The sequence below is a fragment of the Caretta caretta genome, chromosome 5 (genome assembly GCF_965140235.1).
Source record: "Caretta caretta isolate rCarCar2 chromosome 5, rCarCar1.hap1, whole genome shotgun sequence".
NCBI classification, from domain to species: Eukaryota; Metazoa; Chordata; order Testudines; family Cheloniidae; genus Caretta; species Caretta caretta.
In genome coordinates, this window is record NC_134210.1 from 117990405 (window position 1) to 118007540 (window position 17136).

A 17136-nucleotide genomic window follows, 5' to 3' on the forward strand; every position below is an offset into this window, starting at 1 on the left:
TTCACATTGGTGGGGAGGGAAAGCTCAGTGGTTTGAGCATTGGCCTGCTAAATCCAGGGTTATGAGTTCAATCCTTGAGGGGGCCATTTAGGGATCTGGGGCAAAAATTGGGGATTGGTCCTGCTTTGAGCAGAGGGTTGGATTAGATGACCTCCTGAGGTCCCTTCCAACTCTGATATTCTATGATTGCTAATGAAGATCCTTTAGTTGAATTATAAAATCCCTAAAAGAATGCATATCTAATTGTAATTCCTTCACATGAACATCTTTTTATATAAATATTCCATTCAAACACCCCAAAAAAACCAATACAATTTTAACTTAAGAACATAAGAACAGCCAGACTGTGTCAGACCAAAGGTCCGTCTAGCCCAGTATCCCGTCTTCTGACAGTGGCCAATGCCAGGTGCCCCAGAGGGAATGAACAGAACAGGTAATCATTGAGTGATCTGTCTCCCATTCCCAGCTTCTGGCAAACAGAGGCTAGGGACACCATCCCTCCCCATCCTGGCTAATAGCCATTGATGGACCTATCCTCCATGAATTTATCTAGCTCTTTTTTGAACCCTGCTATAGTCTTGGCCATCACATCATCCTCTGGCAAGGAGTTCCACAGACTGACTGACTGCGTTGTGTGAAAAAAAAATACTCCCTTTTGTTTGTTTTAAACTTGCTGCCTATTAATTTCATTTGGTGATCTCTAGTTCTTGTGTTACGAGGAGGAGTAAATGACACTTCCTTATTCACTTTCTCCACAACAGTCTTGATTTTATAGACCTCAGTCACATCCCCCCTTAGTCATCTTTTTTTCCAAGCTGAAAAGTCCCAGTTGTATTAATATCTCCTCATATGGCAAATGCTCCATATCCCTAATAATTTTTGTTGCCCATAACTTCCAAAACAGACTGCTAGAGAGGATATTTCAAATACAGCAACTCAATAGACTATTAGCAATTGTGAGACAGGATCAAGAAGTTGAGAACTACAAGATTATTCTCACACAAATTTGACATCATCAGAGGATTATAATTCAACAATTGTAAATAACTACACACCATCCATCATTCTCTAGTAAGAGTAGGAATTCTCTAATATTTACTCATCCATCCTCCTGTGCACAATCTGTTTCCTAAAGTCCAGACCACTACCAGGCTTTAAAAGCTACAGTAATATTATAGGCTGAGGGCTCCAGCCCACCCAGCTGTTTCAATGATATGCAGGGAAACATGCTCTGAGGATGCTTGTATACCTTCTTTTTGGTGCTCACCCATGCCGGCGTCAGTCTGTCAGCAGGCACAGAGAGGGAGCTCTGTCCGTCCCCCTGCTCCTACCCCATTTGGGAGTTTTGCACTCCGGCAGCGCTAGAATTCTCTTGTATCAGCAGTCAGTGAGTGATTATACTCCAACGGAGCGGGTCAGCGCCACACTTATACACTACTGAAGTCCCAGCTAAGCCCTCGGAACATGTCTTAAGTAGAACTTCAGGGTGCTGGCCCTCTGCAGGGTGAATTTCACTCAGAGCACAAGAACTATGAACATAGTTGCCACAAAAGCTGGCCAGGAATCCTCAGTCAAAATGTTTTTGACAGAAAAATGTGGTTTCCACAAAAATAAAATTTTCCATAGGAAAAATGGCAACAAAATGTTTCATTTTGGGTCAGTTTCTCAGTTAATCTCCAAATGTGAGACACTGCTTTGTCTCATTTTCTTCTATAGGCTGGGCTTCCCAGCTGGACTACATCCCCCATGATGCCCCATCACAGTGCGTGCCTGCACACAGTCAGCAACAATCTGTCCATGGCACTGTTATTTTCTTGGAGAAAGGAAAATATTTTGTTTTCTCCTAGAGGTCCTGACCTCCTTGCCCCAGGCACTGTACACTCATATGAAATATTAATAAAATAATAAAGTATATTTGACTGAAAGAGCTTACCATACCTCAATGGACATGTAAAGTACGATAGAAATAAAAATATTAGTAATGCCACTTGTCTTTAATGTAATCAGCCAGATTTTTCCAATGCTCTTTTGAGCTGTACTCACTTTCCCTAACTCTTGTATATCAAATCCAAGTCAGAAACAAGAACAACATTCATGAATTGATTTCAGACTCCAAGATTATAAATTTTTTCTCCAAAGGAAGGGAAACCTCTACTTTATGAGATAAAGTGTGTGTTATTTTTAAATTTGTCTTGTTTTAATTTGCATGGACTGTTTCCCTGTATGAAATTACAAAAGATCACAAAAGCTCATTTTCAGAAGCTGCATTTTCAGCTCTTTGCAATGGCTCCTTTTTATGCTGCTGCCCCAGAACCAATGATCTTGAATTATTAATGCCTACTTTAAGTATTGTAAACTTATTCTCAGGAAGGTGTTTCAATGAAACAACAAATTATAAGCTTAGAAGTCAATATTTTTTTTAAAGGAAAGTTAGAGAGATGGGGAAAGTGCAATTTTAATAAAAATGACAAAAAAGAATTGTGTGCATTAAATGTTTGCTTTTAATACCATGACAACGAGCTTGCATATTTTACTTCCTACTCCAAGCCCAAGCGTCATAACGATAGCTTAGAAAACAAATAGGCATAGAATATTGTTAATTTATCTTCATTAAAAAAGCCTGCATTTGTGTTGCTGGGTGCGTGAGTGGAGATTTAAATATGATTTTATTTATAGATGCACAAAACTGTAGGCAAATTACTCATCAAAAAGTGATTCCAAAGGAAACACAAGAACTCATCAACAGACTCCGTGCTAGACCCCAGAGGTAGCTCTACTGCTACCAAGAATATGGCCGGGGTAGCATACTTCAGCTAGAAAATATTCAACACTTATTTGCAATCAGGAAAGAATGAAAATATAACTATACATTTGACTTGCATGAGATTTACTGTTTTTAAATCTTCAGAATAGTCTATAATTAGTACCTACCCTAAAGGAAGTAATTTTGAATTTATTGACAACAAAAACATTGGAGAAAATAATTAGCTCAAGTTTCTTGAACAAGAGTCTTTCACCAGACCACCACTGTGAAGCTACTTGAAATATGTATCACGCCAGCTCCATTTCCCATCAAAAATGCAATTCAGGAAAACTATTTTACTTCTCCAGGGTTATTCCTGTCATGCTTTAGAGAATACCAAACTAAAATTCTGCATCTTCAGTTAGGCCGTAATCCGGCAAAGCAACTGAGCACGCAAACAGTCCTATTGACTTCAGTGAAACTATTCACATGCTGTAAATTAAGCATGTGCTAAAGGTCCAGATGTTTAAAGATATCGAGGTGTTGCTGTGCTATTTAGGCACTTTGCAGACAAAATTCCATTGACATTTGATGGGATTTAGGCTCCTAATTGCTTAATCCCCTTTTGAATAATAGATTTAGGCTTGTCTACCCTAAAAGGCTATAATGCTGCCGTTCTCCCATTACCATAGGTAATCCACCTCCCCAGAAATGCTAGATAAGATGACAGAAGGATTCTTCCCTCGACCTAGCACTGTTTAAAATGGGGCTTAGGTCATCTTAACTATGCTCTCAAGAGTGTGGATTTTTCATACCCTTGAGTGATGTCATTAAACCAACTTAATTTTCTAGTATTAATTTTCCAGGCCTTAGATTCCTAAGTCAGTTAAATGCTGCAACCCTGAACACAGAAATTCCTAAATATATTTCAAAGAAACCAAGAAACACTTGACAAGAATAGTAGAAGGAAATATTTTCTTTTCATATATTACTACTTCCTGTACAGAATGATGCGGACCCATGAGTAGGAAGAAGAACATAGGAGCAAAATTGAATAAAAGTACTTGGCAGTTTCATTGCAACTTTCATCTTAGGATTTCAAATTGCTTCATAAATATCAATGAATTAAACCCCCAGAATACTGTGTGAGGTGACTGAATATTACACAGACCCATTTAGAGATCAACAAACTGAGGTACAGTGACAACGAACAGAGAGCAATGTGTGCTTTTGAAGGAGAGAAGCAGAGAGACTGAATGGACATCAAAGAAAAGTCTGAGAGCTTCTGACATGCAAAGTGGTATAAGTGGCTGGGGAGTAGATGGAGCAATGGGAGAAAGTGAAAGAAAGAATGTTTCTGAAGATTACGGAAAGAAATGCCAGATTCTGTCAGACTGGTGTTAAATCTTGACATACCCATGGAGGTCAGTAGTGTTATTCAGGATTTTCACCACTGTAGCGGAGATCTGAATCAGGCTCCTTATCTAATAATTAGAGAACAAAGGGGAAGACAGGAAATAGAGAGACAGGAAACCTGAAAGTACAAGAACTGCAAACACTTCAAAAACCTATAGAAATATTCTACCATCAAAGCATTATTGATTACAGTACAGAGACCACATACAGTCATGCCTATTTATTTCCCCTTCTGCCAGCTGGCTTTGTTCTATTTATGTCCAATAATAAGGTCTATGGACTCTCTGACATGCTATGGAAAATGCATTAACAGATGAGGAGTCTCAAATCCTGTAAACAAATGAGTTGGAAGTGCATAGGTGAATAAATAAATAAAAGTAACAAAGTAACTTTGTCTGCATTTATTTATTCACCCTGTAATAAAAACAGCTAACATTCTATAGGCAGGGCAGTTTGGGGTGACATATTGCACTGAAGTTAGCAGTTTAAATACTCTTCAAGTTGTGTCCAAACAGAGGTGAAAGGACAAAAGAACAGCAGTTTCTTTACAAAACCTTAGTGGTCAGTCCAATGGAGTGTAAAGTAAAATCAGATTGTTGGAGCTAGCAGACCACTTTACTAATAGTTAACAGCTAATTGCACTCAAAGCTATTTTCCAGCATCAAACTCCCATTTCTTTACATAGTCTTCCTTTTTATTTTCAGTTCTATTTTATGCTAAAACCAACAAATTAAAACATGCCATAAAAAGGTATCTAGTGTAGACTGGGAGCCAGGACTCCTAAGTTCCATTCCTGACCCTGCAATGGACTCCATGAACAAACGGTGGGCACTTATGCCAGCCCAGAACCTTTGTGCTGCACTTTAACAGCCTGTAAAATGGGATAATACTTTACTTACCTATCTCATAGTAGCGTGTCAGGCTTATCTAGCATTTGTACAGTGTTTCAAGAATCTCTGCTGAAAGACATTAATAATCTATGACATACTGTTCTCATGGCCCCACTCTATTTAAACACTGACTGCTAGAATGCACTCACTTTCTCACAGGAGGCAGACAAATGATTTAGGCCATTTTTCTGCCTGGGAGCATTTTCACCTGTTACTGTAGTTTGTTATTTATTTGCAACTGATCCGAAAACAAGACCAATAATCTGAAATACAGTGGTTACATAGCTGAGGATAATGGTACAAATGTGTTATAATGATTTTTCCACTTAAGTTTCCACTACAGACCTTAGAGGCTTCAGCAAAATGTACTGCAGAAAGTAAAGATTCTGATTTTTGTTTATAAGCGATGCAACTATTGGTCTGTGTTTTCTTTTGGCCTCCCTTACCCATACAGATAGTTTTTACAGTGTTGGAACTCAGCTTTCAGTTTCCAAGCTAAAATGATCGACGGGTGTTCTATGATTCTGAAGCCTCAAAAGGAAGTCAGTGTTGAAAGAGGTCCAGCTTCTGGTAAACTGTATTTCAAATCAATAAGCAGAAGTGGGTAACCCGAGCTGAAATGCTAGATTGGAAGCAGGATGGAAGACTGCCTCACATCTCTCTACACCAAACCTCGTACTGGAAGCTGACGGGCTCTTCAGAGAGTCCCAAGAAGTCTGCTTGGCTAAAAGTTGTAGGTCATAATGCTGAGTTCTTGGAGGACAAAAGGGACTATGTGGAGCCAGATGGGAATGGGGAAGGATGTAGCAGAAGCAAAATGGTAGGGAAGTCTCCCAATTCCATCATCAAGCTGTACAGCCTTGGAGATATGACATCAATGAGTCTACTGTGGAGTCAGGTACCACTCATTGTGATGAAGGAATATGCAGCTTGGTATTAAAGGACATTGCAAAATGTACCAATTTTCAAAAAAAAGTTTCATTTAGGCTTTTTTGGTCAAAATTCAAAACACTGACAGACAATATCAACATTTCAATTTTTGAAATGTTTTGAGCAGCTTTATTGAACGTGGACAAAACCATAAAGATACAAACTGATTTCTGCAAATACCAGTTCAACAGCCAAAGGTATATGATGTCACACGTTGTGGTCAAGTGGAAAGTATTTAAGTGCCCACTCGGACTGTGGAGTCATATATACACACACGTTTATAAACATTCAAATGTGCCTGCATCCTTGAAGAATTAGAAGAAGTAAGTGTTGTGACAGAATGACAATATCTTATAATTTCTTGAACAAATCTTACGGAATTAAGATAAACTTTATTGAATTAAGCCTCATTGAATTAGGATTAATATCTTTGGGGTGTACTGTATTAAAATTCAGTTGTGTGTGTGTAGTTATGGCATTGTATGTACTTTCTCTAGTAGGGAAGGGATGAATGTTAATGAAAATCTCTGTTACCAGCCTTTGAAGTTACCCTGTGGGGAGATATGCATATACTGGGTTCAAACTGGATTCTCCAGAGACCAACAGACATAGAAAAGACTTCTGGATAAAAGCCTTTGTTTTAAGCTTACTTAGGCTCTTCTTCCTGATCCAGAAAATGGGCAGGACCCCTAGTCCACAGAGGGCCACAATCCTTAGGGGAGGATTGGAAGAAGTTGGCCTACTGAGACATCATAAAACTGTGTGCTTGTTCTGAGATGAAGCTCTGGTGAACTTGTAACCACAAAAAAAACCCAACAACCACTCTAGCATGCATGTACGTTCTTTTATTGTTTTAATGTGGTTTCTCTGCAGTCCTTTTACCTTAAGAATAAAGTAGGTTGCTTAGAAAGAGCAGTATGATAACAGAGGGATTGCAACAGATATAAGTTATCCGTTTCCGATGAGAAAGCAATCAGATCTGTTTAGGCAGATTGTCTGTGCTGGGAAATAGACAGTGAAGGCAGGAAACTGTTCAGCCTGGCACTACCTCAGTCAGAAGGGAGTGAGATGCAGGCAATGGCTGGGGAGCTGGAAGCCTGAGAGTGGGTTCCCTTGCTGGATCACTGAGAGGAAATACTTTTGCAGTTGCCCTGAACTGTGAAAACTTTTACTAAGCTTGTGGGATGAGGGGAGGTGGGTGGAGTGAGATTTCAAATAGAATACAAAATTAATCTATTTCAGCCTAAAATTTCATTTTTAAATGCAGCAACACTTCAAATAAAACAATTCTTGTGAAAGGAAAATAATCCTAGAGTGTATTTGTGATTATTAATGGAAAGGAAACCACTCTTTCAAGAAAGAAAGAGAACTTTGAATGCACATCTGGATGATTCCCAGCAGATTCTAATCCATGTGGCAAGTTTTGACTGAATAATAAAGCTGGCCTGAAAATGATTAGTGTTTTTCAGTGATGCATTTTGAAAGAAAGAGAAAAAAAAGTGTTTAGAATTTTTTTCCACAGAAAAAAAATTGGTTTTGAAAAATACAAAAAAATATATTTTTTTTAAAAATCAACTTTTCATCAAAAAACCTGGAAAATTTTTGCAAGAAACAAAAATTTTCCTGGGAAAAAACCTTTCATTCTAAAAATATGCTATATTTTGTTTTAAAATTATTTTTGAAGAAGAAAAATTTCCACTAGCTCTACAGCATAAAGAGTGTAAAACCCAGACAAAAACCTTCAAACTGTCTATAGATCTTGGCAGAGGAAAAGAGGGAGGTGAAGGATGATGTTTACCATAGATAGCACCTCACATGCTGTAGGGAAGCCAGGGGTCAAAGGGCAAGTTAAATATCTGTCACAGCAGTGGACACTTCTAGTCCAACAGCTCTACCTTATAAGCCTCCATTATTACAAATTCTGCCCTTAAAACATTGGTGTAGCTTACTGATAATTCTTGTTTTAAAAGAATTATCAGTAAGCTACACCAATGTTTTAAGGGCAGAATTTGAAACTACACTTCCTCTTGATATAAACATGGATCACTGAAATGCTGTTTTCACTAACGAGATGCTCTAGGTCATGTTATCTTGCTTCTTCTCATCACTCTTACAGACCAAGTATTGTAAACGTCATTAAACAATATATATATATATATATATATATATATATATTGATCCCACACACCTCCTGGGTGTGGTGATCTGTCCCATCCAGTGGCACCGAGAGCACTTAGAGAGAGATTAATGAGTCTGCTCTACAGCCTTAGCTAAGGGCCATATGGCTTTTAGCTCATGCAGTAGAGGCTCATGCATTAAGCTCCAGAGATCCCAGCTTGAATCCCACCCATCAACGACCGGGGTCTGTCAGCGTTACATATATATTCTGGAAAATTCTCAGAGCACAGAAGATAGCCAAAGAGATAGTTACAGTCAGCAACCCACAGCCAAAGAATCATATGCAACACAACAGCCTAGAGTCTTATGGACAGCTTGGGTTTTAATATATCATCACCAAATCATTGTGGGGCAACCCTATTCAGGCAAAAATCAGTCTGTCTCAAGAGTTCTGGAGCCTTAAAATTCTTCTGAACCTCCAGGAGATTTCAAACCCATTGAATTACTTGGACTTCCTGAAGAGAAACAGAAGGATGTGCCTTTCCTTCACGAGACCTGGAACTTTAAGACTCCAGGACTGTGTTTCAGTGGAAGATGAGATGTGGCAGAAGGGACATTTGCATATTTTGACATTTGCATATATGACATTTGCATATTTGAAAATAAGGGTCAGCTGTGGGAATTACTTTTCCTGCATATGAGAGCAGAGGGCAGGAAAATAGTGTCTCTTATTTAAAGAGAAGGAAACCATGAGGACAAATTCATCCCTGCTGTAATTCAGTCAAGCCAGTAAGTTTAATAGAGAAGAGCAAGACAAATTAGGCCTGATCGATACTCAGATTTTATAACTATGTTGGTTGATTGGGGGGTTTTTGGTTTGTTTTTACTGAAACAGCTATACTATATAAAGCACTAATGTGTACACAGTTATACTGGTATAAAAGGTGCCTTGTACTAGTATATCTTATTCACCTTCCCATATCTGAATCTACAGTAGAGAGTTTTGTCAGCCTAACTATGCCAGTCAAGGAGGTGTTGTTACTACGCCAACAGATGAACTCCTGTCAGCATAGACTGCATGCATGCATACTGGCAGGCTCTGCTGGAATGATTATTCCAGCAAAGCCTTTGTGGTGTAGACAAGGCCGGATTAAGCTATAAGAACTTTTATACCAATAAAACTGCATCCACATGAGGGGGAACTGAACTCTTCAAACATATTGGAATAGTTAAAGCAGAACAACTTTTGCATGTGGACAAGGTCTGATAAAACACTACGAGGTAGGAAGGAGATGCAATGTGATAAAGGGAATATTGGAATAACAGTAAAGTTGACCATGAATGTTGGGTTCCAACCACAAATCTTCGAGTCAAACGTCGCCAAATTTTGGATCTATGGTAATTAAATAAGACTCACGTTTAGTGGCAAGGAAGATATAAATATGGTGAACATTTACAGAAATACATACATTAATTGGGAATCCTGAGGCAGGTTTCGGGATGTGACATATTTGTGTCCGCTTCCAAGAACTCTACACAAAAAGAAAAGGATGATGTTTAGGGGACACATGGTGTATAAGAGGGGGGGACTTTATAGACTCTAATTATTTTGTACTTCCTGCCACATATTTACTCTTCTATTGAAACAAGGAGTCTATTTAACAAAGTAATACATTGGAGATCAGATTCAGGCTAAGATTCAGGGTCACATTCCAGGTCTGAAACATCAAGCTCTACTGACACTATGGACACATATGAACCTCAAAATAGGTTAATAGTTTTTAAGGCCAGAAGGGACTATTGTAGTCCGATCTACTTCACACAGGCCACAGAATTTCCACCAGTAATTCCTGCATTAAGTCCAATAACTTCTGGTTCAAGTACCACCTTGAAAAAGATCCTGAACCATAAAGCCCTAGCCATAGCTAGATCATGCAGCTATTATTGGGAGCATTTGTAAAACTAATAATAAAGAACTCAAATCTGCCAACCTTACATTGAGTAGTATTTATGTGAAAAGCTTATTTACTTAAACGATGGTATTTGCATAGTAAAGCAGTACTCGCTCTAAGAAAGGTGGCAGAAACAAGGCACAAATTAATCATTAGAATATTTGTATAGCACCTTTCATCCTATACAATCTCAAAGCATATTACAAAACAAACTTGGCATACAAATTACAGCACATTTTTGAGGTTGCTGGTAGCAACCGTTATGGCTTCAACAGAACGATGAACAAGCTTTCAGAGACTGAATCTGTACTTTACTGAACAATCCAACTGTGAAAGCAGAGGGCAGAAGAGTTCTGTCAGAAGTGCCCTTCATTTAGGGGTGAATGTGGAGCTAAGAAGAATTACAGTGTCCACCTACAATTTTGACAGAGATGTCACTGACAACCAGCTCTGTTTAGAAGAAGCTCTGATTTGATCACAGGACAAATAGTTATGTTTACAGGCACTCTTCCATCCACCCCCGCCCCAATTCAACCTCTTAAATAGCAAAACTCCCACTGGCTTCAAAGGGTCTAGGATTTTGCTCTTTGGGAAATTGTTTCATTTTGAAGTGGTAGCTTTGAAAGAGGGATTTTTAACCATTTCTGTTACGCATGTTAAACATGAGTGTTATTGTATACATAAAGAAAGTTAGTGACCAGTGGTACTTAAGCCCTGATAGGCAAGCATTAAAGAACACATTTAACTTTCAGCATGTGCTTGTTTAAGTTCACCCCTATTAAGCAAAGCACCTAAGCACATTGCTAAAATTAAGTGGTTTGATGTATTGTATTAAAGAGGACATGTGGGGAACACAAAAAACAAACATAGGAACAACTTTTAAAGTTATTTTCCTGCAACCTTACTTGCTCTGATGAGTTGCTACAGATAAGGGGCCTTACTCTGTAAATGGAGTGCATTTATTCAGGTCCTGGATGATTTTTGTGTGTGTGTCAGATTTATCTCATTTGACAGCATGTCCCTATATAGTTACTGGCATCTTGCTACATATTAGAGCTATCATGAATGTCAAGTTTTGGTGGGCACCATGAGGGCCTCTTTTCTGTAGTCTGCAGTCCACATGGGGTGTGATATGCCTGACTGTGGCATAGAGGCTTTCTCCACACAAAGATGAATTGCTTCAGCTCCTGCCTGTTATAGGATAGTTGAATGTGACTGCTCCATTTGATTTCTAATTTATGTGTATAAGTATGCAGCACTTAAGCTAAATTGTGTTCTTTTTTTTCCTGTACGCATATGTGTACGTGTGTTTTATTATTTATGCACATACATACATATATATACACACACACACATATATAATTAGCATGCAGGTAATGGATGGACCTCTGATGGGGACATGAATGGGAAGCAGAGGTGAAACATTACACATTTGAGTACATTGTAGTGTTACTGTTATCTAGCAGTTGGCCAACTTAGAACAGAAATTTTCTGGTACCTCCTAGTCTGTGGATTTCTATGTGCTTCAAAGGTATCTCACCACCTCAGTACTCCTAACTATACCTGTCATCAATAAGATAACGTAGTTAGGCTACTTAGCAAAAACAATGCCCTCAAAAACCCTATTACAATTAATCAGTTCCCGTTGATATGAAATAAATTGAAAATTAAGAGAGCTTATGGCAGTGCCAAAAAGCTGCTGTTCTCATTTAAAAAGGTCAGCCCCAAATAATAGTAGCAGCAACAGGTTTGCATGGAGACAAAAGTAGTTTTTGCTGGAAGAAAGTATTTAGAAATATTGCCAGGAAAATATTGACTTTTATGCCCATTTCCAAGGCACATTGTTTTTGTGGGCCCCAACCCTGCATTGCGATCCACCAGTTCAGATTCCGGCATGGAGTTTGAGGGTGTGTCTACACAGTCTGGGGCAGTAGCCTCCTAGAGAGAGCTGACAGACTTGGGTTAGCACTCTGAGCAATGTAACTAGATAGATCTATTTTTTAAGTGTAGACCAAGCCTTAGTATTCATACAAGGCTTTCATCAGTGGAAGGCACTATAGAAGTGCCGAGTATTATAACTATGGTAAGGAAGGAAAAACCCTATGGCTTCAGCATGGCTTCACTAAATTTGTGAAACCAATAAAAATGGTGTGGTGAGAGAGAAAGGTGGATGTCCAGTTGCCTTCCTTTGTAGGGAGGCATGCTGCATAAAACTAGAAGAGATTGATTGCATTTTTGTAGTAATCTCCATAGGATTTTGGGAAAAAACAAACAGAACAAAAATTAGCACTAAGTATGCAAAAACATAATAAAGAGTCCCACTGAAACCTCCCAACCTGCTACAATATTATCCTAAATCTATTATTCCATTTCTGCCCTGCAGAACAATATTCTCTAGTGTGTTGCAAGAGAAAAAAGATCAGTATTAAAGCAAATCAAGGGAAGACTCTTTTCTTACTGCCTCCAATTTTGTTTCAGAGTGATTATCTTGCATCTATTTCTACTGCGCTGCTACTATTTCTTTGGATTCTACAGGCAATAACATCTCCTCCTGTCCTACATGAGTTTTCAGTCGAAACAGGCATGTGTGATGCACACAGGCACTCATGCTTCCATTTTATTAGTAGCAAGGGCCCTATTCTGATTTAATTTATTTATATGTATGTATCACATATTTTCTATAAGATTTAGTAACCCAACTATTCCATTCTGTGCTACAGTTATGGGAAATATTATGCCCTTAAAGTGAAACCATTGACTTCTGCCATTTCACCTGGGCAGTTTCCAGTGTTTCTCCATTAAATGGGAACTAAGCTTGCACATTACAGCAATTGAGAGGGCGAAAACCAAAAGGTTAAAGAGTGGATTGCCAGCTTGTTGAGAGGCATTGTGATAAGCTGCTTAGCCCATGAAGTAACAAATTCTGCAACTTTGATTGCCTGGAGTAGTTCCTTACTCTGACTAGCCCATTGATTTCATTGGTACTCCTCTTAGAGGATGTTATACTGTTCACTATAAATAAGGGTATCAGAATCTGACCCTTTGTTCAGCAAAGGAGCTCTTGTGCACCCACTCACAAGCCCTGCTGCTGAGTCCGGACTCTCCTGGTTGAGAGTACACTGGTAGAAAACTACATCAAGTCTGCAAAATATTGGCAAAATTCAATCACAAATTTACCAAATACAGCTAGATTAATTCATTTTAACCCTACTTCCAATGGCATTATTGCATTCAGGATCAAGCCTTTAAATTTCATATTAAAACCCTATTTTCTTAATTTCGCTGATGGAGGGAGAAAGAAAAGGATGGTTTCAGAGGATGTTTATTTTTGTTATCACAAAGAGAAATTTTGTACTCTTCTCTGTCTTGGACCACCTGAGAATAATGCACGATTACAGCTACAGAATCCTTTTGACAAAAGCACAGAGCTCCAGGATTGCAAGCTATTCCTTTTAATCCTCTTCCTCCAGCAGAATCCATATGGATTAACAGCCCAGGAGTATTGCATCAGCCTTTCAGATACAGCTGTTGGAAATCTGATACAACTGCGTGGGATAGCAGTCAATCTACCGCAACAAAATATGCTTGCTGTGGATAGCCTCAATTTACCCGACTATGCAGGGTCTTTCTTCTGGAGTAATATTGCTGTCATGTCTTTCTTCTGGAGTAATACATTTTTCTTCCTAGGTTTTTCACGGAAAGCATCTTATTAACTCTAAAAGTTTGAAAGAATACCTTCCTTGTCTTCCCTGGAGTGTGGCCTTTGGAATAGAAAAGTCTCCAATTTTGATCACTCCTACTGATTGAAAAGTTCTCTTCTAGTTAGTTTGGATCCAGTGTTCTGGTAAACACTCAGCTGTAATATATCTAATGACTCATCACTTTCCATAGCCTTTTTAATACAGGAATGATTTACTTGAAAGAGGTAAGAATCATTTCCTTGTATATACTTTATCATCTCTCATCCAAAAGAACCAAGGAGGAGATGGAGGCCAGGAGCCCCTAGATGGCATCACCCTGCCAGCCCATGTGCTCAATGCCTGGTGCAGGGAGCAAGATGCAAAGGGAGCCACAGACAGACAGGCTTTTAGAGGAATTGGAAAAGGCCTGTACCTAGTATGGTTCTGATCCCACATTCCCTTTGTACCTCTTTGAAGGAAGTGTGAGTTTTGCCTGAATGAAGACTGAAAAATGGAGCCTTAAACTAGTTCCCTCCCTACGGAAATACGGGCACCTCTTGGGTGAAATACTGCATGGATTAACCATTCACAGCAGCATTTCATGACAGCTGAGAAAAGAAATCAAAATGCTCAACAAAACATTATTTTTATTAATACATTCATCTCTCTCTCATACCCCCCCCCCCCCGATTTATTGTCAATGTTTTGCTCAGACTTTCTCACACAATCTATGAGCAAAGAGACAGGCTAGGGAATAAGTGCTGAATGGAACAATTATCCAGCACAGGGATCAGGAACAAATATTTGGTGTTTATTGTGCAAAGACCATTGAAAGCATTGGCTCAGTGCACAGCAGCCATGAAAAGACAGACAAGATACGGGGTTGGATTAGCAGAGACTGAAAACAAAAGATGAAAGGTGATACTGTGACTATAAAAGGCATTTATTTGCCCACCTCACAGGAAGGACATTGTTAGCTAGAAGAAGGTGAAAAATAAAGCAACAGAAATTATGCCAGGTCCAAAGAATTTAAATTAGGTGAGGTGAAGAGTGAGATTATTCTCTCCTGAAAAGAGAAGTCTGAAATGACTACTAAGAAAAGCTGAGAGAGGTACCTTTTGCAGTGGAAGTTGATATAACAAACAGGGACTGCACAGCTAAAAAACAAGAAACTGAAGCAGAACTACTTCCACAAAGGGTAACAAAAATGCCTCGTATGGACAAAATCCTTAATCCTTCCTACATTTAATCATCTCACCAATAATTGCTGCACTCTCCCTTATCTTAATGGCCATGTTTCCAAAATTGCTCAGGGCCAGATTTTCAAGTGATCAGCACCTACATCTGGGTTCATATTTTTTAAAAAAAAAAATCTTTCCCCATTCAGGAACCCGGATAAGGGCCAGATTTTCAAAATAGTTCAGCATTTAGTATGCTGAAACTCTGGCTCTCAGTGTTTCCTCCACAATTTGTCTTTATGGGCCAGATTTAGTTTTAGAAGAGGATAAAGAAGCTTGAGGACTTTGAACACATACACACCTTTATTTAGGCACACAATTAATATACCTGCGTGTATAAAATATAAGCCTATTTCTGAATAAACGTTTGCTTTTCCATATGGCTAACTTTCTGGAACAACTGCAGTAATGTGAACATTCTGCATGCAGAGTCTGAACCTCTAAAAATAACTGGCCAGGTGAGTCTAATTTAGTTTAGACTGTGAGCTCTTTGCAGCGGAGGAGGTCTTTCTGTAAAGTCCCATGTAAAGTGATCCACACATGATTTAATGTTTTTAAAATCAATGCAGTTGCCGTGGTTTACAAAGAACGTATGAAGTACATTTTGTGTTTATAGTGCTGCGGAGTGCCTAGTATGAGATAGCTGGTGCTGCCAGTTGCTACCCAAGATAAACAATCACTGCCACCAACTTCTGAACTTGATCCACAGCACATTAGTGTCAGTGAGAGTCTTTCCATTGCCTTCAATGGGATTTGCATCAGACTCTCTATGTTTAAGCATATGTTGGCATCACCAGGAGAGATACAGCCTGGCTGACTTGCATGATATATAAAAAAAAAATAACTTGAGTGGATAAAAGTTTTATTTTCCTCATATATGAAGACCAGATACTTTCAGTCAGAATGGCATTTTAAACTGAGAGAAAAACCAAATGAAGAAAAGCAAGTTTTCCATGAGAGAACACATGGTGCAGCATGTGTGTCCTCTGACAAGCTGCACTGTCTGAGATTAACATAAAATGGCTGTCTGTCACTGAGGAAAGCAGAGCCCTTAGAGATTTAAAGGCTCAATATGCAAAAATCCTGAAAGTCAGTTAGATACATAACTAAATATGTCAAAGGGAAGAGAGATCAAACATTACCAAATATGAATGGAAAAAAATTGCTAGATGAAGTAATGCTACTGCCAAACTTCAAGGAAGATGTTGTAGGAAGGAGGTAGTCAGGAACCAGGCAGGTCCTGGAACTAACAGAAGTGTCATGGGACTGACTAGAGGCTGGGTGTCCTACAGATTTGGCCCACCTACCTAGCTGGATTAAATACTCCAGCAGAGGTGAAGTGGAGGGGAATGGGCAATGCTGGATCACTGTCTGGCAGTGAAAAATAGGCAGGGGCGAAACAATTTCCTGTGAGACTCTTTCTTCGGGCTACGTGATGGGTTGGATCACAGAAACCCCCTTGGGCCTGCCAACTACTTCTGCCCCTGCCATCCTTACCAGCTTGGGACTCCAGAACCCTGCCTGGCTGTGCCAGACACGCTTGCTGGCCACAAACACAGACCCAGGTCTGAACAACGTCCCACAAACTGCAAGCTTAATTGAAAGCAGCTTAGGAACTGTTCCTGTCATTAACACTCAGATGCTCAACTCCCAGTGGGGTCCAAACCCCAAATAAATCCGTTTTACCCTGTATAAAGCTTATACAGGGTAAACTCATAAATTCTTCTCCCTCTATAACGCTGATAGAGAGATATGCACAGCTGTTTGCCCCTCCAGGTATTAATACATACTCTGGGTTAATTAATAAGTAAAAAGTGATTTTATTAAATAGAGAAAGTAGGATTTAAGTGGTTCCAAGTAGTAACAGACAGAACATAGTGAATTACCAAGCAAAATAAAATAGAACCACAAGTCTATGCCTAATACAGTAAGAAAACTGAATACAGATAAAACCTCACCCTCAGCGGTGTTCCAGTAAGATTCCTTTTAAAGACTAGTCTCCTTTTAGTCTGGGTCCAGCAATCACTCACACCCCTGTGGTTACTGTGCTTTGTTCCAGTTTCTTTCAGGTATCCTTGGGGGTGGAGAGGCTATCTCTTGAGCCAGCTGAAGACAAAATGGAGGGGTCTCCCATGGGCTTAAATAGACTCACTCTTGTGGGTGGAGACC

General features: G+C 39.2%; 1 protein-coding gene across 3 annotated transcripts in view; it reads right to left on the minus strand.

Moving 5' to 3' along the window:
- LINGO2 (leucine rich repeat and Ig domain containing 2) overlaps nt 1-17136 on the minus strand; it is a 763677-nt gene that overhangs the window by 508876 nt on the left and 237665 nt on the right. Inside the window, exon 2 of one of the 3 annotated variants that reach the window (XM_075128832.1) lies at nt 9567-9629. The exons of the other annotated variants lie outside the window; for them this stretch is intronic. The gene's annotated coding sequence lies outside the window, so the exon portion shown is untranslated. The remainder of the gene's footprint in view (nt 1-9566; nt 9630-17136) is intronic. 3 annotated transcript variants of the gene reach the window in all.